The sequence below is a fragment of the Echinops telfairi genome, unplaced genomic scaffold, assembly GCF_000313985.2.
Source record: "Echinops telfairi isolate 266 unplaced genomic scaffold, ASM31398v2 ScPeMD7_7400;HRSCAF=8409, whole genome shotgun sequence".
NCBI lineage: Eukaryota > Metazoa > Chordata > Mammalia > Afrosoricida > Tenrecidae > Echinops > Echinops telfairi.
Genome location: NW_022111300.1, coordinates 6,955,472 through 6,976,724, shown reverse-complemented (window position 1 = coordinate 6,976,724; position 21,253 = coordinate 6,955,472). Strand labels below are relative to the sequence as shown.

Sequence of the window (21,253 nt, the reverse complement as noted above, 5' to 3'; positions counted from 1 at the left end):
TGCAGAAGGTTATGGATGACAGTGGGAGTCCCAGGTTCATTTGTGGGAACTGCATCAGCCTCCGGTGATCTCCCTCTATCTACAATCAAGGGATGGGAGGAAAGTGGTTAGTAAACAGAGGGCATTAGAGAGATGCGTATAGAAGACCAAAGACATAAATCTGGCTTGAACAGTTAAACTTTGCCAGGTGATCCTCCCTCTGATGCCTGCTGGACCTGATCTGGTTGACAACATTTTCTGTATTCTTGTTTTGTTATTGCTTGTTCATATTTAGGTGTATCTCAGAGGTGTCATGTCCTTGGAGGCCACCCTCTTGAAGTTGTTACATGCTGGTCTGTGTTTCGGTATATGAAACCCAGGATTGATGAGGTAGCAAGTCGATTACGGTTTCCAGGGGAAGGGCATGGTCCAATGCTGGTGGTGGGGTAAACAGGGCAACAATGTCAAGGAGTCCAGGAGGAAAAAGAATGTTTTGAGCCTGATTGTGGTAGCAATTACACAATTTTGCTTGATGTGACTGACTATGGGATGCTATATGTATTAATTCCCAATAAATAATAAATTAAAAACAAAATACAATTTCCACATTAAAGGTGAAAATGTTGTCAATGTTTCTGAAGATCATGAAACTATACCACCACAAGAGATATAATAATAGCTTATATTTCTGAGCAAGAAAATTCAGTGTCAAAAAGGTGTAAATAAGCCTAAGTTTATTTATAAATTTAATGTGATTTTAGAAAAAATATCAACAGCTTTAGGTTTTATTAGGAGTACTGTTAGAGTAACCAGACTGCTTTAACTAGACAAGCTGATATAATGTTGATACAGAAAAATAAACACACAAGAATAACTGCAAACATTCTGAAAAGAGAAATGAGGAGTGTAGAACAGTAATAGAATAAAGCATGTCATTAAAGCCTCAGTCAATTAAACACTGTGGTCATGATGCAAAAGTAGACAAACAGAACAAAAAAAGACATAGAAATAGACATGTAAATTTAGTTTAAGACAGTTTTCAGTCCAAATCAGTTGTGAAAATGTGTGTTAAGACTATTAGATAAAAAAAAAAAAGACTAATAGATAAAACACGAAAAAGAAATTGAATCCACATTGTATATAGTAAGCACAGAATGAAATAAAATGAACCAAAGATATAAATGGAAAAACTGAAAATATAAAAATATTAAGAAAAAAGGAGAATTTTTACATTGAAATTAAAAAGAACAATTGAATAATCAAAATACAGAGGCCAGAAAAAAAGAATGGTAAATTCAGCTACATAAAAATAAAATGATTCAAAAAATAAAATAAAATAAAATGATTCATGGCAAAACACAGGCAAGCCAGGCCAACAGAAGCCAAAAGAGAGCTGGAGAGGGCAGACTTGTAGACAAAGTCGATAAAATTGTTGCTAGAGAATAAAAGGAACATTTTATAATGCTGAAAGGATCAACTCACCAGAAAGACATTTGCACTAACAATTCCAATCCAAAATACATGGAGCAAAAACTGACAAAATTGAAAAGAGAAAAAAGTAATTGATAGTATTTGTTAGAGACTTCAATATTTCCCTTTCAATAATAGATAAGCCAACTAGGCAGAAGATCAACAAGGAAATTAGAAACTGGAAAGCAGCTATAACTAATAGGCATCAATAGAACCCAACTCCTTTCCAAGTGCACAAGGAACATTCTTCAGGATATGCTAGGCCATAAAATAAATCTCGAAAACTCTGAAAGGACTGAAATCATACAAAAATATACTCTATGATACTAATGGAATGAAGTTAGCCACCAGTAACAGATAGAAATTAAAGAATTCACAAATGTGGAACTCAAACAACACATGCCTAAATAATGTCAAAGGGAGACATCATGAGGGAAATTAAATAATTTAAATATGTGGTTAAATGAAAACTCATGTGCTAACTCATGGGATGTTGCTGAAGCAGGGCTTAGATGGAAATTTATGACTCTAAATACCTACATTAAAAAAGAAAGTAGGCCTCAAGTCAAGAACCTAACTTCCTACCTTAGGAAATGAGAGTGGGATCAAGCAAACAGAAGACAAGAAGCAATACAGACTTGAGCAGAGATGAATGAAATCAAACAAAAATAATAGGAAAAATCTAATTAACCAAAAATTAGTTCTTTGAATAAATCAATAAAATTGACACATCTTCAGCCAAATAGATTAAGAAAAAAAAGAGAGGACACAATTGATTAAAAGCAAGAATGAAAGGCAGGGTATCACTAGGTACCTTAGAGAAATACATGAAAATAATTGTAAGGATTACTATCAACAATTGTATGCCAACACATTAGATAAGCTAGGTGAAATGGAGACATTTTCTCACAAAGAAAATCCAACTCCCACATGGCTTTTCTGTTGTATTTTACTAATTAAAGGAGATTTAATTCCATTCTATAAAACTTCCCCAAAAAACTAAAAAAGAAAAGAAAAAACCCTAAACTGCCCCCCAATTCAGTAGCTCCAGTGATTGTCCTGATTTCACCAACATATGGAAATATTACAAGAAATAAAACTATAGCACAGAATTTATGAAACTTAAGAATAGAGACATAAAAGTATTTTACACAGTTCAACATGTTTTCATGATAAATACTCTGAACAAACTATCAATAGAAAAGAACTTTCACAACCCAATAAAAGACATTTATGAAAAATCTACCAAATTTATCACACTTAAGTGTGGCTGACTGGATGCTTTCTCCCTACAATCAAGTACAAGACACGGATTTCCACTCTTGCTACTTCTAGTCAATGGGAGGCTCTACCCAGAGTAGTTAGAAAGGAAACCAAAGTGAAAACAGGACAAAAAGGAAGAAGATAAACCATATTTGCATGTGACATGATCACAGATACAGACAATTCTACGGAATCCACTTAAACACACTACTAGAGGTAATGCATGAGTTCATCAAGGTTGCAGAATTCAAGATCAAAAAATGAAAACCAATTTTATTGCTATATTTTAAAAAGGAAATACCCCTAAATAAAAATAGCAACTTCATTAATAGCAATATCATAAAGAATAGATATTTAGGAACCCATTTAATAAAAAATGTATAAGCCACTCTGAAACTCTAAAACATGTCTGAAAGAAATTTTAAAATACTTATAATTCTTAAATAAATCAAGAACCAATGATATTGAAGGAAGAAGCCCAAGTTACACTGAAGGTATTAGTCAAAAGCAAGGCTCCAGGAATTGATGCAATACCAATTAAAATTTTTCAACAAGCCTATAAAGCACTGGAAACACTCACTAGCCAAGAAATTTGGAAGGCAGCTACCTAGCTAATTGACTGGAAGAAATTCACATTTGTATCCATTACAAAGAAAGGAGGTCCAATAAAACGCACAGAGTATAGAATAATATCATTAATACCATATGCAACTGAAATTTTGCTTATGGGTCATTCCACAACAGTTGCAGCAGTGTATAGACAGGGAGCTGCCAAGCATTCAGGTTGGAATCAAGAGAATACAAAACAAGGGATTGCATTGCCTACATCAGATAGATCTTGGCTGAAAGCAGAGAATACAAGAAAGATACTTGTGTTTTATTGACTATGCGGAAGTATTCGACTCTGCTTCACATAACAAATTATAAATAGCCTTGAGAAGAATGGGAATTCCAGAACAATTAATTATGCTCATGTGGAACCTATATATGGATCAAGAGGTAGCTGTGTGAACAGAACAAGGGACTGCTGTATGATTACCATACTTAGTGAATCTGTCTGCTGAGCAAATCATCTGAGGCGCTGGACTACATGAAGAAGAAGGTGGTATCAGGATTGGAGGATGGCTTATTAACAGCCTGCAATATGCAGGTAGCACAACCTTGCTTGCTGAAAGTAAACAGGATTTGAAGAACTTACTGATGAAAATCAGGGATAGCAGTCTTCAGTATGGATTATACCTCAATGTAAAGAAAACAGAAATCCTTACAAATGGACCAACAGGTAACATCATGATAAGCGAGAAAAGACGGAAGTTTTCTAGGATTTCATCTGGCTTGGATCCACAATCAATGCTTACAAAAACACCAGTCAAGAGAGAAAATGCCACATTGCATCAGGTAAATAGGCTGCACAAGACCTCTTTAAAGTGTTGTAAAGCAAAGATATTACTTTGAGGACTAAGGTGTGCCATGCTATTTTCAATTGTCTCATATGCATGTGATAATTGGGCAGTGAATAGAGAAGGTTACAGAAGAATAAAAGCATTTGAATTATGGCGCTGGTGAAGAATACTGAAAGTACCAAGAACTTCTAAAACAACAAACAAAACACCTTAGAAGTACAGCCAGATGCTCCTTAGAAGCAAAGATGGTGAGACTTCATATCACACATTTTGGACATGTTATGAGGAGAGTCCAGTACCTTCTGGAAAAATCACACAAAGTAAATTAGAGGGACAAGGAAAATGAGGAAGACTCTTGATAAGATGGCTGGTTTATACACAGTGGCTGCCAACAATCTGTTCAAACATAACAAGTGTGAGGATGGTGCAGGAGCTGAGAATCCTTCTGTTGTGCACAGTCACTACTAGAATCGAATAAATGGCACCTAACCGCCACAACAGCAAATGAATGAAAATGCACGAATCATAAGACTTTGTATTGTTAAGATGGCGATACTCCCAAAATTGATCTATATACTCAATGGATATCATTAAAATGTCAACTTTTTTTTAACAGAACTGTATAAATCAATCCTAAAATTCATAAGGCAACGTAAGGGGCCAATACACAAAACTATCTTGAAATAGAGAAACAAAGCTGGAGAACTCACATGCTCCTCCTCAGAATTTACTATAAAGCTACAGCAATCACAAGGAGTCCTGGTGGTGCAGTGATTAAAACACTTGAATGCTAATCGAAAGGTTGGCCATTTGAATCCACCAATCTCTCCAAAAGAGAAAGATGTGGGAGACTGCCCCTAGAAATAATAACAATAATAAAAAATGAGGAGCTGATACCAAGGGCTCAAGTAGAAAGAAAATGTTTTGAAAATGATGGTGGCAACAAAAGTACAAATGTGCTTGACACAATGCATGTCTGTCTGTCTGTATGTATTGTGATAAGAGCTGTATGAGGCCCCAATAAAATGATTTAAAAAACCCCAGAAATAACAATAATAATAGTGTGCAAATCTGTCTGTCTGTCTGTCTGTCTGTCTGTATTGTGATAAGAGCTGTATGAGGCCCCAATAAAATGATTTTTAAAAACCCAGAAATAATAACAATAATAATAGTGTGCAAATCTGGGAAGCTGGACTTTATGAAGAATGCAGCATGAGGGTTGAAGGAAGATTCATTAACAACTACCTACGATATGCACACGACACACCTTTGTTTGCTGCAAGCAAAGAGGACTTTGATCAAGATCAAAGACTATAGCATTCAGTATGGATTACACCTCAATGTAAAGAAGGTCAAAGGCCAATCAGCAACATCAGAAGAAGTAGAAAAAGCACAGCAGTTGTCAAGGATACTTCACGTTACTTGGATTCACTATCAACGCCCCAAGGAAACAACAATCAAGAAACTGAGCAATGTATTTATGTGCACTGGGCATTGGGCATACCTGATGCAAAAGACCCCTGTCTGTCAAGTGTTAAAAAAGCAAAGATTTCACTTTGAGGACTGAAGTGCACCTGACCCAGGTGATGGTATTTTCTTTAAAAAAATCATTTTATTGAGGGCTCTTACAACTCTTATCACAATCCATTGTGTCAAGCACCATTTGTACATTTGGTGCCATCATCATTCTCAAAACATTTGCTTTTTACTTGAGGCCTTGCTATCAGCTCCTCAGTTTTCTCCTCCATCTCCACTCCCCCCTCCTCCCTCATGAACCCTTGATAATTTATAAATTATTATTTTGTCATCTTACACTGTCCGACATCTCCCTTCACCCACTTTTCTGTTGTCCATCCCCCAGAGAGGAGGTTATATGTAGAGCCTTGTAACTGATGATATTTTCAATGGTCTCATATACACTGGAAGCTGGGCAATGAGTAGGGAGGAATGAAGATGGATTGGTGCATTTGGATTATGATGTTCCAAAGAATATTGCTTATACTATGACTTGCCAAAGAACACAAAATGATGCAGAACTGGACAGGTTTGTCTGTTTACACAAGGTTACTCACTCTCAGTCAGACCAACTTGAAGGTACCTGACAACAAGGCAATGTCTTACTGGTGTATAAGGTTTGACATGCAGATTTACTGGACAGAATTCAGAGTCCAGAACCAAATCCTCAGCTGATTTTCAACCAAGATAATTCAATGGGGAAAGAATAGTCCTTTCAACAAATGGTTCTCAGATAACTGGATATCTGCAGGTGAAAGAATATATTTGGACTTCTTTATATAATATACAAAATTAACCCAAACAGATTACATAACAAAATGTTAAGAAATACTATAAAACATGGAAGCAAACCTCTATATGACCAATGATTTTTAAGATATGACACCAAAAGCACAAACAATGAAAAAAATAGACAAATTAAACTTCATTCAATTTAAAAATCATGTGCATCAGAAAAGAGTGAAAAGAAAACTCAGAATGGAAGATTACACTTTCAAAATCATGTGTCTGATAAAGGAATATACCCCTAAAACAAAAAGAATTAATGCAACAATAAAGCCAAATAACCAAACAGAAAAATGGGCATAGGATATGAATTGGTAGTTATGCAAAGAAGACAAATATACTCATGAGGAAGTGCAAATTAAAATTACAGTGAGATACTACTTCACACCCTAGAATGGGTAAAATTAACAAGTCAGACAGCAACAAAAATCTGCAAGGATATGGCAAGATTGGAACTACATACACTCATAGTGGGACTGTAAATGGTACCATCACTATGGAAAATAGTTTCCCTGAATGACTAAGAGTTCTCATATGATCAACAGTTCCATTCCTAGGCATATGCTCACGAAAATGGAAAACATGTTCACGTAAAAACCTGTACATACATGGTCAGAGCAGGCTTATTTATATCAGCAAAAAAGATTTGGAAACTGCCCACATGTCCCGTCAAACAAAAGGATAGGAAAATATGTTATATCTAAACAATGGACTATCATTTGCCCTTAGACAATAAAAGAGAACTGCCGTTGTGATACATGTTACGGTGTAAATGAAACAAGAAAATATTTTGCCAAATGAAAGAAGCCAGTTCCAAAAAGCCATATTTTCTGTGATACCGTTTATTTTATTTTATCTGTGATACCATTTATATGAAATTCCAGAATAGGTGAATTCACAGAAATAAAGAATATTAATAGCTCTTTTGACTTTTTTCAGAGGGATGAAAATGTTTGAAATTTATTCTGGTAATGGTTTTAAAATTCTGAAAATATATAGAAAAACACCAAATCATACCTTTTAGTTGGTACATTTTATTTCAATAAATCTGTCATTAAAAAAACATTATTAGCAAACTTAGGGATCCCTGGCAGAGCTGTTATGTGGTGGGCTGCTAACCACAGGTCAACAGTTTAAACCACAGCCTCTCCGTGGGACACAGATTGAGGCTTTCCATTTCTGTAAAGATTTACAGTCTGAGAAACCCACAGGGGCAGTTTTATCGTCCTATGGGGTCACTATGAGTCACAATTGACTCAATGGCAGTTGAGTTTTTGTTTGAGGTTTTGTTTTTTAATTAGCAAAATTGTAAGCCAGGAAAATATTTATAATAGGCAATTACATTTTGTACTCCTATACACATGTCAGCAAGAAAAAAAGCCCAGTGTAGCAGACAATATTGTTCCCACATCACCTCCTGTTATTGGCCTATCTTTTCAGGAGGAGATGTGCAGGGACAGCTATGTGTGAGTTCTGACTCCTGGGGAGAGCATCCCACCTGACACGTAGCTTCTTTCGGCATTTTGTTTCAGAACCGTTCCAAGGCTATGGAATATACAGCCTTCTGTATAGTCCAGGCATGTAACGGAAGATCATGCTTTAGGGGCAACACTCAACTAACGGGGTACATGTCTCCCATTCTTTGGGAGGACAATTCTGGAAGGCTTTCTTGTGTGCTTCTGAGATGTTCTGATGAACCCAGTTCTTCCTGGTTAATAGCAACTACAAAGAAAATACAGCTCTATACTGGTTTACTCCTGCTTCCAAGGACTGCTTTTCAAACAATTTATATGCATCCCAGTCCTTCTGTTAGGCTCTGATTTTAACATAACCCTAACTATTACAATGAACAACTCAATCACGAAAGAATGTTGTTGTTAGCTGATGTTAAACTGATATCTGATTCAGGATAACTCAATCCACAGTGGATGAAATATTGCCCAGGCCTGCACCATTCCCATGATTTTCAGATGTAGACTGATAGTCTGTTTTAGTATAGAAGCTCCAATGACACATATTCACCAGCGCCTGGAATTGAACACAGGTTTTATATACAGAAGGCAAAAATTCTTCCTCTGAATCAACAACAATCCCAATAGAAGGGCTATTGTTTGCTGCCACAGAGTTGATTTTCGGCTTACAGTGACGCCCGTGACTGAGCTGCTCCATGGGGCTTTCTAGGCTCTAACCGTTTTTTAAACTTTTATTAAATACTTTTATTGGGGGCACTTACATCTCATCACAATCCATACATTCATCCATTGTGTCAAGCACATTTGTACATATGCTGCCATCATCATTTTCAAAGCATTTTCTTTCCACTTGAGCCCTTGATATGAGTTCCTCATTTCCCCCTTCCCTTCTCTGCCCTCCCTCATGAACCCTTATTAAGTTATAGATTACTGTTTTCATATCTTACATTGTCCTCTGACGCCCATCACCCACTTTTCTGTTGTTCGTCTCCCTGGGGGGTGGGAGGGGTTGTACGCTGATCCTTTTGAGCGATTCCCCCTTTCTCTCCTTACCTTCCCCTTATCCTCCTGGTATCTCTAGTCTCATTGTTGGCCCTGAGGGGTTTATCTATCCTGGATTCCCTTTGTTGTGGGCTCTTATCTGTAGCAGTGTGCATGTTCTGGTCTAATCCGATTTGTAAGGTAGAATTTAGGTCATGATAATGGGGGGAAGGAAGCATTAAAGAACTAGAGGGAAGCTGTGTGTTTCATTGGTGCTATACTGCACCCTGACTGGCTCTTCTCTTCCTTGTGACCCTTCTGTGAGGGGATGTCCCATTATCTACAGATAGGCTTTGGGTCTCCAGCCCATGTCTCTGTTCACATTGGATATTATTTTGTTCTGGGTCCTTGATGCCTGATACCTGACCCCATTGACACCGTGTGACCACACAGGATGGTCCCCTTTTTCTGTATGGGCTTTGTTGCTTCTCAACTAGATGGCCGCTATCTATCTTCAAGCCTTTAAGACAGGAGTCCTCAAACTTTTTAAACAGGGGGCCAGTTCACTGTCCCTCAGACCTGTTGGAGGGCCGGACTATAGTTTTTAAAAAAACTGAACAATTTCCTATGCACACTGCACATATCTTATTTTGAAGTTAAAAAACAAGGCAAAAGCACCCAGTAGGCCGGATAAATGTCCTCGGCAGGCTGCATATGGCCCATGGGTCATAGTTTGAGACCTGCTTTAAGACCCCAGATGTAGTATCTTTTCATAGCTGGGTACCATCAGCTTTTTTCACCACTTTTGCTCATGCACCCATTTTGTGATTGTGTTGGGAAGGTAAGCATCACAGAATGCCGGATTATTAGAACACAGTGTTCTTGTGTTGAGGGAGTACTTGAGTCGAGGCCCAATGTCCATCTGCAACCTTAATTCTTAACATATAGATATAAGAACATAGATCTATTTCAATCTCATTTTAGATATATAGATTTACATATGTACATGCCTGTATTCAGACCTCTGTAAATGTCCTTTGCCTCCTGGTTCTTTCCTCTATTTCCTTTTATTTTCCTCTTTTCCCACCATCACATTTGGACTTTATTCGGGTTTAGTAATTCCTTGCTGCTACATTTAGGCTGTAATCTTTATGAATGCAGATCAGCAAGTTTTTTCTCCTACGCAGCAACTAGATGAGTTCAACTGCCAACGGCGGTCTACATCTGAAGATTATGGGAATGGTACAGGCCTGGGCATTATTTCATCCACTGTGGATTGAGTCACCGTATGTCAGGCAACAATTCAACAGTAGCTAACAACAGTGTTCTTTTGTTATTGAGTTGGTATCATAGTTTGGGTTCTGCTAAAATCAGAGCCTAACAGAGGGACTTAGATGTAAGTTAGAGCCTGACAGAGGGACTTAGATGCAGCTGAGTGCTCAAATAATTTCACTGACAGGGATCCTTCAAGGAAAAAGTAAAAGATAACAGCACAGAATTCCGAGAAAAGGAAATGGAAATATGCTCAACCTCAATAAATACAAGAGAATGAAAATTAAAACCACACCCAGCACAATTTTCATCAATTTGATTTAAAAAAATTCAATAACAAGGTCCATTATAGAGCCTCTATAAATATGCACTATGTGGCTGGGGGACCAGTGACTAGAAAAGGACATCGTACTTGGGAGTGGGTCAGTGAAAAGGGTAAGGCCTCAGTGAGATGAACTGACACAGTAGCCACAACAATGGTCTCACTGATTGCAGGGCCAGCCCCAATCCCAACTACGTGGACACGCCCCCCTTCCCCCCAGAAGAATGCATGTCAGAGGACAGCACTGAGGCTACAGCTCTGGGAGAGGGGGCCATCTGATCAGAGCACACAGGAGCAAAATGAAGAGGGAAGGAGAGAGTGGAACATATCTTGGGGCCCACCAAGCCCCAAGGACAATATTCCTGCTCAGAGCAGCCAATGCAGAGAGGACCATAGGGCCGGCCCCACCACAAGACCTGACATCCCTCACTGACCCATAGTGCTATAAGGGACAACACTGGAGGCACAGTATGGGAATTGTGCCCAATATGACCCCACCACTTGGGGGCGAAATGCTAAGGGCATGCAACAGAGCAGCGGGGAACAAAGCAATGAAGTCCCCAGGGTATACAAAAAATAAACTTCGGGGCCAGGGCGTGGCACCCTATCAGATTCGACCAGAAAGCACTAAAGGTCAACAAACAGACCTGGAACTATTTATAGTTTTCTTTGTTCTTTTTTTGGTCGATTTTGTTGTTGTTTTGTTTTGCTCTGTCTTGTTTTTGTGCTTATTATTGTCTCTGCATGTCTATCTATATAAGATAGGTGGAATAAACAATCTTGAGGAGAAATCAATGAGACCAATGGTTTCTGGGGGGACATGGGAGAGGGGGAGGTGGGGGAAAGAAAGTGGGTGTTAACAAATCCAGGGACAAGGGAACAAGTGATCTGAAATTGATCATGAGGAGGGTATAGGATGCCTGGTAGGGCTTGATCAAGGGCAATGTAACTGAGAAGAATTACTGAAATCTGAATGAAGGTCGAATATGATAGTGGGACAAGAGGAAAGTAAAAAGAAATAGAGGAAAGAACTAGGAGGCAAAGGACATTTATACAGGTCTAAATATAGGCATGTACATATGTAAATATATTTATATAAAAGGATAGGGAAATAGATCTATGAACATATATTTATATGTTAAGTATTAAGGTAGAAGATGGACATTGGGCCTCGACTCAAGTACTCCCTCAACGCGAGAACACTTTGTTCTAATAACGTGGTATTCTGTGATGCTCACCTTCCCAACACAATTGCTGAAGACAAAGTGGGTGCATAAGCAAATGTGGCAAAGAAAGCTGATGGTGCCCGGCTATCAAAAGAGATAGCATCTTGGGTCTCAAAGTCATGAAGATAAACAAACGGCCATCTAGCTGAGAAGCAACAAAGTCCACATGGAAGAAGCACACTAGCCTGTGTGATCACGAGGATTGGATCAGTTATCAGGCATCAAAAACCCAGAACAAAAAATCCTATCAATGTGAATGAGGGAGGGCACGGAGTGGAGATCAAAGCACATCTATAGACAATTAGACATCCCCTTAAAGAAGGGTCACAAGGAAGAGAAGAGCCAGTCAGGGTGCAGTTTAGCACCTATGAGACATACAACTTCCCTCTAGTTCTTTAATGCTTCCTCCCTACCACTATCATGACTCCAATTCTACCTTATGAATCCGGCTAGACCAGAGCATGTACAAAGGTACTGATAAGAGCTGGAAATACAGGGAATCCAGGACAGATACCCCCAAGGTCCGAAAAAAACCAACCCTAAGGTCCAATAATGTGAGTAGCGATACCAGGAGGGTAAGGGTAAGGTGGGGGGTAAAAGGAGGAACTGATCACAATGATCTAAATATAACCTCCTCCAAGGAGGACAGACAATAGAAAAGTGGGTGAAGGGGGGACATTGGTCAGTGTAAGACATGAAAAAATACTGTATATACTCGTGCATAAGTCGAGTTTTCCAGAACATTTTAAATGAAGTCTTTGTGGTAAAAATAGGTGCCTTGGCTGATATTCGGGTCAGCTTATACTAGAGAATGTACGGTAATAATAATTTATAAATTACCAAGGGTTCATGAGGGAGAGAAAAAAATGAGGAGCTGGTACCAAGGGCTCAGGTAGAAAGGAAATGTTTTGAAAATGATGGGAACATATGTAAAAATATGCTTGACACAACGGATGGATGTATGGATTCGGCTAAGAGTTGTATGAGCCCCCAATAAAATGATCCACCCCCCTCAAATAAAACAATGGACTCATTGTGAGACTGACACAGGATCAGACAATGGCTTACGGCATTCTGTTATACGTCAGGAGGCTATCACGAGTTGCAGTAGAATCAACAGCTTGTAGCAATGGCAAATGAGTATATATATTTACTCGCGTTTCCTAGGCATGGATATACAAATACATGTGAGAAGCTAGGTATATTCAGAGTTTATTTGTTGCAACATTGTTCTGAAACAATATAAATGTCCATCTGTAAAACAGATTAAATAAACTATGGCCTATCTAGACAATGCAATAGTCAGCAGCAGAAAAATATTAACGAGAAAGTGTCCTAGTTATTCATTTGAAAAGATCTCTAAATCACAGCAATATGGAAAAGTGAGGTACACAAGAATGAGTACATTATTCTGTCTTGGAATCAAAAAGGGATAGAAACTAACCTGTATTTGTGCCTATTTGAGTACACAACAAAAATCTACAAAGACATATAAGACACTAATTATAGTAGTTACCCATTTAGAAGGATCATTTAAAAAAAATGAGGGAAAGGGGAAGAGAAACTTCTTGCTTTATATATGTCAGAAACCCACAGGGGCAGTTCTACATGACCTATAGGGTCACCAGGAGTCGGAATCTACTTGATAGCAGTTGAGTTTTGTCTTTTTGATTATACAAGGTAACTAAAAAGTCTTGCTATGAGGGCTCCAGTTCATAACTCATGGGTTCATTCCTAACAACATGTTGACACGTTCATTCCAGACGTGTATACACGTCTCTGTAATTAGTAGATTGCGGCAGACAAGTTCTCTCAGTAATACACTTGTCTTACGTGTAGGGAGGGTGGTGTTTCCCCAACTACAGCTGGCATCCTAAGGGACTCTGGGCCAGCTCAAGACAGAGCAATCAGCTCCAAACGTTATGAAGACTGTTTTGTTTTGAGTGAATTTCCAGGGAGTATTCCTGGGAGATTTTCACAAAGCACACAGACATCCTGGGGCTTATTGTGAAGAAGTTTCAAGAAAATGGAAAAGTGCATTGGTGGCAAAAAGGCCAGGCAAACTGCACTGAGGACTCTCTTCCCCCATCAGGACAATGCATCTGTTCATTTTCCGAGGGGTTGGCAAGGGCTGTCCTGGGAGAATTTCATGAAGGGTTACAGAGATGGAAACACGGCTTTCCAAATGTGTAGACCTTGATGAAGGCTATGTTGAGAAACAATACCTTCCCATTTTGATATACTAATAAAGACTTCTATGTTTTGTACTGATAGTTGTACTTATCCTTGTATTATATTATATATACCCAATTATAAAACCATGCCAATTACCTTTGGATTATATTATATACTATGTACTATATAAAATTACCCCTGTATCATATATGAAAAGATACAGAGAGAACTTGTTGTCAGGCTGATTCTGACTCGTGGTGCCCCAACGTGTCAGAGTAGAATTGTACACCAGTGTTTCTGAGGGCTGATGTTTCAGAAGTAGATCACCAGGACTTTTTTCTGAGACACCTCTGGATGGACTTACACCTCCAACCTTTTGGTTAGCAGGTGAGCACCTTAATCAATTACACCGCCTAAACAACAACAACAAACCACTGCCATCAATTCTGTAGAACTTCCCTATAGGGTTTTTATGGCTACATATCTTTAAGGAAGCAGACTGCCACGTTTACATTCTGCAGAGTGGCTGCTAGGTTCAAAGTGCCTTCCTTTTGGTTATCAGTGGAGTGCTTTACCCACTGTGCCATCAGTGCTCATTTTTGCATCTCCTCTATATAAATATATGTATTTCTAAAAAATACATATTTTTGACAAAATAATAATAATTTATGAATTATGAAGGGTTCATAAGGGAGGGGGGAATGGGGAGGGGGGGGAACGAGGAGCCGATATTAAGGGCTCAAGCAGAAGGCAAATGTTTTGAGAATGTTTCAAAATATTGTAATATATAAATTTTAAAAAAGGATAGAAAATAGTTACTTGTAGATTGACAACAGGTATCAGAAGTACTTAAATGGATAAAGTGAACATTTAGCTTAGCCTTAGATTATACTCAGTAATTTCAAGGGATGCTTTGACAGCAATGAAACTTCTTTTACAAGGTTACCAATGACCTAATTCCCAAATCCAAGACTCCCTGTCATTCTGAATCCCACTGCTGTATTTACTTACTTAAAAAAAAAATTATTGATCGTGCTCGCTTTGGCAGCACATATACTAAAATTGGAACGATACAGAGAAGATTAGCATGGCCCCTGCGCAAGGATGACACGCAAATTCGTGAAGCGTTCCATATTTTAAAATATATATATATTGATCACTTATCACGTACCAAAAACTTTACTCAAGTCTGCAGGCATAAAATACGGAGTCTTGGTGTACATGGTTAAGTGTTCAGCTACAATTTTAGGTTGAGTTCCTTAGAAGGACAAAACCCATGATGCATATATATGTATACAGATTATTTCAAGGAAAAGGCTCATAAGTTGTGGAGTGTGCCAAGTTCCAAATCTCTGACTCAGGGGTCAGGGGCCTGAGGCCAGGTGTCAGGGTGGAGGTTTCTTTTTATTTGTGTGATTTTAGGGCCCGATGAACTCAAATCAGCTGGTAAGATGCTAGGCTGCTGGCTCATGAAGTTATGGAAGTTGGTGAAAGCCAAATAAAGGCTGATGGCTCACATCTCAAGAAACAGAGGCCAGATGCAAGACTGCGAATGAGCGTTGCCAGGACATCCTTATATATTGGATGCAGGCCACCACCCAAAAAAACTGAGTTGGTTTCAACTGATTGGCTCTCAAATTACTGGTCCCCCACCCCAACAGATTGGTTGCATATATTAGATCATAAAACAGAAGATTAGGTAACATTATATTATAGACAGAAGAGCAATCAGTCCAAAGTCTGCCAAACCAGAGACTCACACCCTAATTTGACAAAGAACACTAATCATCACAGTCAACCTCTTGTCAACTTGGCACTTGTTCACATCTCCTTAAACCATACATAATCTTGAATACATACACCTAACATGACACAACTGACATGTGTACAACTGGAAATTCACTAGCCCTGTTTACGAAGGAACTTCAAAAAGGTTTTGAAAAATTCGACTTTTTTTATAATTAAATTATTTTATTGGGGGCTTGTACAACTCTTATCAGAATCCACACATATATCCATTGTGTCAAGCACTTTTGTACATTTGTTTCCTTCATCATTCTCAAAACATTTGCTTTCTACTTGAGCCCTTGGTATCGGCTCCGTTTTTGTTTTTTTTTTTAAATCAATTTATTGGGGCTCATACAATTCATCACAATACATAGATCAATTGTGTAAAGCACATCTATACATTTGTTACCCTCATTCCCAAAATTCGCTTTCCTCTTGGGTTCCCGGAATCAGCTCATTTTCCTTTTTCCCCCTCCCCCTCCCTTCCTCCTCCCCTCTCAGCTCCGGTTTTTAATACCATTTTTCCATGAACTTTTTAAATCCCCCTCACATTTTATAAGTAATGTGATGAGAGGGAACAAAACCAAAACATTTGCTATACACACGTTCTTAACTTATTAACATGTAAACGGAAGGTAACCACACTAGATGACAAATTGGAAGATGACTACATTATCACAAACTACTGAGAATCATGTCCCAGCCAGGTTGAGACATTACCTTAGCCATCACAGTCAGTATTACTCTTGCCTTGCACCGTGGCTTCATTAGTGCCCAACATACACTGTTAGTGGGCAACACAGCCAACTTTTGTCCTAAGTGTAAAAGGTTGGATAATGAGCTAATTGCTATTGTTCACTGCATTCTTTAGAGAAGCAAATTCAGTGAAGCGTGAAAGTATAGATATGCAGATTTATTTCAAGAAAATGGCTTATACAGTTGTCAAGGCTGGCACGCTCCAAATTTGTGAGTCAGATGCCAGGCTGGAGACTTCTCCTGACTCATGTAGCTCTAGGGACTGAATCCCAAAATTGGCAAGTGAGGCCACAGGCTGTTGGCTGTAGAGGTGGATGAATCCAAGGTTGCAAAGTAAGATGGAAGGCTGCTGACTCACAGGCTCCAGCAGACAATATGGTAAGCCACTGGCTCAAATCCAAAGAACTGGAGGTCAGATTATGAAGAGCCAGATGTAGGATCCAGATTCAGGAAAAAGCCAAAGAGCTTAGCCAGAATGTCCATACATAATAGAAGCAGGCCATTCCCTTGAGGAAATGCCCTTTCAACTGATTGGCTACTGACAAATCTCATCATGGGGTAAGATTATATCATAACTATGAACCACTGAGAATCATGATCCTGACAAGCTGACACACAAATTTAAGCATCACAAATTACCCTTTGTCAATTTGGCAAAGGTTCATATTTCCTTACACAACCACACACAATCTCTAAATAAAGAGGGTTAATTTCCCACTTTCAAGCATACAAATAAGGAGCCCTGGTAGTGCTCTAGAGTGAGTTGCTATCCCAACAAGAACACAATGTTGCCTTTTTTATGATGGAAGTGGTCCAGTGTAATCAACCTGCCACCTGGCTGCTGGTTTTTCATTCTGAGGAACCGTTCCATCATGGACTCGATAGTGGTTTCTGCTGCGGGCTGACTGGGCACTCAGCAGTGGAGGCAGCCAAGTTAGTCTTGGCAAGTGAAGTTTTCCAGGTTGTGGAAACCATGCATAACCTCCACTCCTGCTACCAAGGCCACTGTGTTAATGCGATCACTGGGAAGTGACAGCAGTGGCTAGAGAGGAAAGATGACTGGTTACCACGGAGCATATCGTCCTAGCCACCTGATGCTGAAATCATCTTTCACTGTCGCATTTCGGTGAGCATTCACACAAAACACAAATATCTTCACTTCTTTGTCCATTAGGAACGAACTCTAATTCCTTGTCACCAATTTCTCAACCATGGGAAGCTCCTGACCATCCAGCCAAACGACTGACTACAGTCCATGAATCAGCATGTAATTGTACATCGGGCCATTTATCCTTGCGAGTAAAGTGAACAACCAGGTGCGCTGTTCAACATTCTGCCCTTTGAAAAAATGTTTACCACTATCCTTCAGAGAGGTCCCAGTGGTGTTCTCAGGAAGTGATGTACAGTTAACTCCAAGGTTCGTGGTTCGGAGCTATTTGCTCCTGTAAATATTTGTAGCTTCAGAAAGCCTGTATAGGGTGGAAATGGGCAAGAACAGACTCTATGGTAGTGGGTGAGCACAAAAATATTTCACCACTAAGTCAAGATTCTAGGTTCAATCAGCATATAATCAGTATAGTGGAGCAGTGCTACGCCTTGTGGAAGAGAAAGATGATTAGGATCCCTACTGACTAAATCATAACACAGGACTGTAGAGTTGGTATACCCATGAGTTAGGTCAGGGAAGGTGTATTGCTGGCCTTGCTGGATTAAGATAAACTGCTCTGGTGATCTGTCAAAACAGGTCTGGAGAAAAAGGCATTGGCCAGATCAATAGCTGCCTATCAGATAACAGGAAATGTATCCATTTGCTCAAACCACATCTGGAACAGCAGCTATAATTGAAGTGAACTTGTAATTGAAGCTGTGAATTTGGTTAAATTCACGACAATTCATTATCATTCTCCAAGATCCATCCATTTTTACACAGACCAAAAAGGTGATGTGATGAGAATCACTCCTCTTGCATCCTCCAAGCCCTTTATGTAATCCCTCCAAGAATTTGGTACTGCTTTGGTTTGCTCTTTTCCTAGGTAGGCACAGCTCTAATGGCTTCCAGTTGGCTTTTCCTGCCACAGTAGCCTTTACTTCACATGTTAAGAGATTCAATGTGGTGGTTCTTCCCATTGCTGAGTATGTCTATTAAAATTGTGCATTCGGGTACTGGGAAAATCACTACAAGATAGGCCCCCTGGACCCCCTGTGAGATCGCGCTAAGACTATTAATAACTTGACCATCATACACTCCTATTCTTTCTGGAGGACACAGTGATGTTTTGAGTCTCCTAGAATCGGTGTACGTTCAAAGCCAATATCCAGTATTTCCTACAAAGTCTACTTCATTTTCTGATGAATCGTCTTTCTCATAAACATGGAAAAGCCCTTTGGAGAAGGCTGAGAGAAAGATTAAAACTGTAACTTTTTAGCAGTAGAGTGGAGTCCCTACTGAAGGAAACATAGCCTCTCTTTCATTTGAAGGGTTTGTAGGGGGTTCATGACTCTCTACTCTGGCAATTCAAGTTAGATTGTTATTCATTTGACCTAGAATCTTTCTGTTTGTAAAGATAATGTAAGTACTTTGTAGATTTTCCATCTATTTCATGCCAAGGGGCATCATGTATAAGTAGCCAGCACCATCATATGGGTCAAACTAGTCAGATTACTGACTTGCTTCTGCTGTCCATTATGCCAGCCACGTCTGTGTATGTTGTCTTGTGATTAAAGTGCTGTAATTTGGACTCTATACCACAGAGTCCAATCAATCCCATTGTAGTTCGGTGCATTCATTCAATCAGGGAAGCTCCCACTGTCAAATCTGACTCACATAAAATAGCAATCACAGTAGCCTTCAAGGATGTTGAGGTTCCTTTCATAAATCTGTTATGGTAAGCGATGGGTCTTCAGGAGACTCCATGGATGGGTCTGAAAATTCAACCTGATAATCAATTCTAACATTTCAATTTCCTTCAGTCTTTGGATATCTTCTATAGAACACCAAGGCAGGCTTGACCTTTCAACTTGATTTGGTGTAGGCCATGAAGCAGTGGAATCCATGCTTCAGTGAACCAAGCAAATAAATTATTAGATCCTTTCGTAACCTCTCAAGCAGAAAAACTGAATGAAGAATTTGTGCCTAGTAGACACCTATCAATAAATTCAGATTGATCTAACTTTATCTTCCTTGCACCATGATCCTAAACCCCTAACAGTCATTCTCACACAGATTTTCCAGGTGTCTCCTTGTAGATTTAAACCAAGCAGTTATTTTGGAGTATAGCATATCTTTTGGACCACACTTGGTACTTCACTCTTTGGACACACTGGAACTTGTCTAGTTTTAGGTTTAGAAGCAAAAATGGGTGGTGAGGTGGGTCCTGAGAACATTTGTCAATATCTTTTAAGGCATCTTCCACAGGCAAATGACCCAAGCAATGTTATAAGCGATAGCTCATACAACAACTATTCAGAAACAAATGGGTTAATCATCTTAGATGAGTGGAAAGGCTGATTGTTTTACTGGGGAAGGTAGACTAGCGGACAATGATAGAGCCATCTAGAAGGATCCCCTCTGACCAAAGGTAAGGGATGTGAAATAGCCCTGTTAGCAGGCACAGAGCATTGTAAAGTTGATTATGGCAGGCACAATTAAGTGAAAATGTAATATCTTATCGTTTGATCCATTTAAAGCTGTTTCAGTATTAAAAAAAAAAAGAAACGTAAAGGAGCAATACAGGAGCCGAAGGTGAATCCCTTCTGACCAGAGAGCAGATAGATGACCAGCCTTGCTATCTTGCAGAACGCATTGGAAAGTGGATTACTACAGATGCCATTGAATTAAAAGTTAGCACTCATCATTTTATCTCTCTTATGATCCATTTAAATTTGTTCTAGTTTTTAATATTTTCTGCTTTCTTTTCCACTGAGGTGATTTTCATCTCTTTTGCCTTGTTATTGTTATTTTTTGTTTTTAATGTTTTTCTGTAAATGAAATACAAGATAGGTAAATCTATACAGACAATAGCTGGATTAATGGTTCCTTGATGGTATGGGGACACTGGGGCAAATGGGGAGGTAATAACAGGGAGTACATGAATGAGGAAAATGTCCTAAAACTGATTGTGGTCATGATTATACAACTCTTCTTGATGTGGTTGAACTATTAAATTGTATGATATGTGAATTTTATACCAATAAATGGGTCAAAAAGAAAGATGGTGTAACATTGATAGAAGTAAAGAGATGGTTCTGCTGCCGAGAGTGATTTAGGGCTCAACACCCCCCGTTTCCTGATTATCTGTCCTTATGTCCTCATCCTAAATTTCAAGGTCTCATTTCTTCCCAATCAACATCCTCACTTTAACTTCAAATACCAGTCAAGTTTGGGAATTCAATTATTATTGTAGTTCGGCCACTCTTACAATGAGATTTCTGGGTTTGGCTCTTGGCCATATCATCTCTGTTATTATAAGAAATAAAACTTTCTTTCAGGGCAGAAGTGTCCATTTTCAAGAATTTTATGCAATGCTTGGGCTGTGACTCTGAAGCCCCGAGCTTATTTCTCTTTTTACTACTGTGTCTAACAAACGTAGGACCAACCTACCAACCTCCCTATACTTTTCAGTTTGACAACAATGCTGAAAAGCATCTAACCTCAAAGATGTGATCCAAAGGTAGCGATGTTTTATTGTATTTCTACTGCCACTTCAAGTCATGGATTATCAACGGCTTCTTCCCTACTGTAATTAGAGGCATCTGTGTGTTTAGATCTAGCCGGACCTGAGAACCAATTCTGAAAACTCATCTTTAAGATTTTGTTTCTCTAGAACTACTCTTGGTACCGAATGT

At 38.9% G+C, this 21,253-nt stretch overlaps 1 protein-coding gene and 1 non-coding gene across 6 annotated transcripts in view; one reads left to right on the top strand and one right to left on the bottom strand.

Moving 5' to 3' along the window:
• GREB1L (GREB1 like retinoic acid receptor coactivator) overlaps positions 1-21,253 on the bottom strand; it is a 343,344-nt gene that overhangs the window by 137,063 nt on the left and 185,028 nt on the right. The window lies entirely within an intron of this gene.
• On the top strand, positions 14,897-15,003 carry LOC115871743. The gene has a single exon (XR_004047454.1). It is a non-coding gene; the product is annotated as a U6 spliceosomal RNA (small nuclear RNA).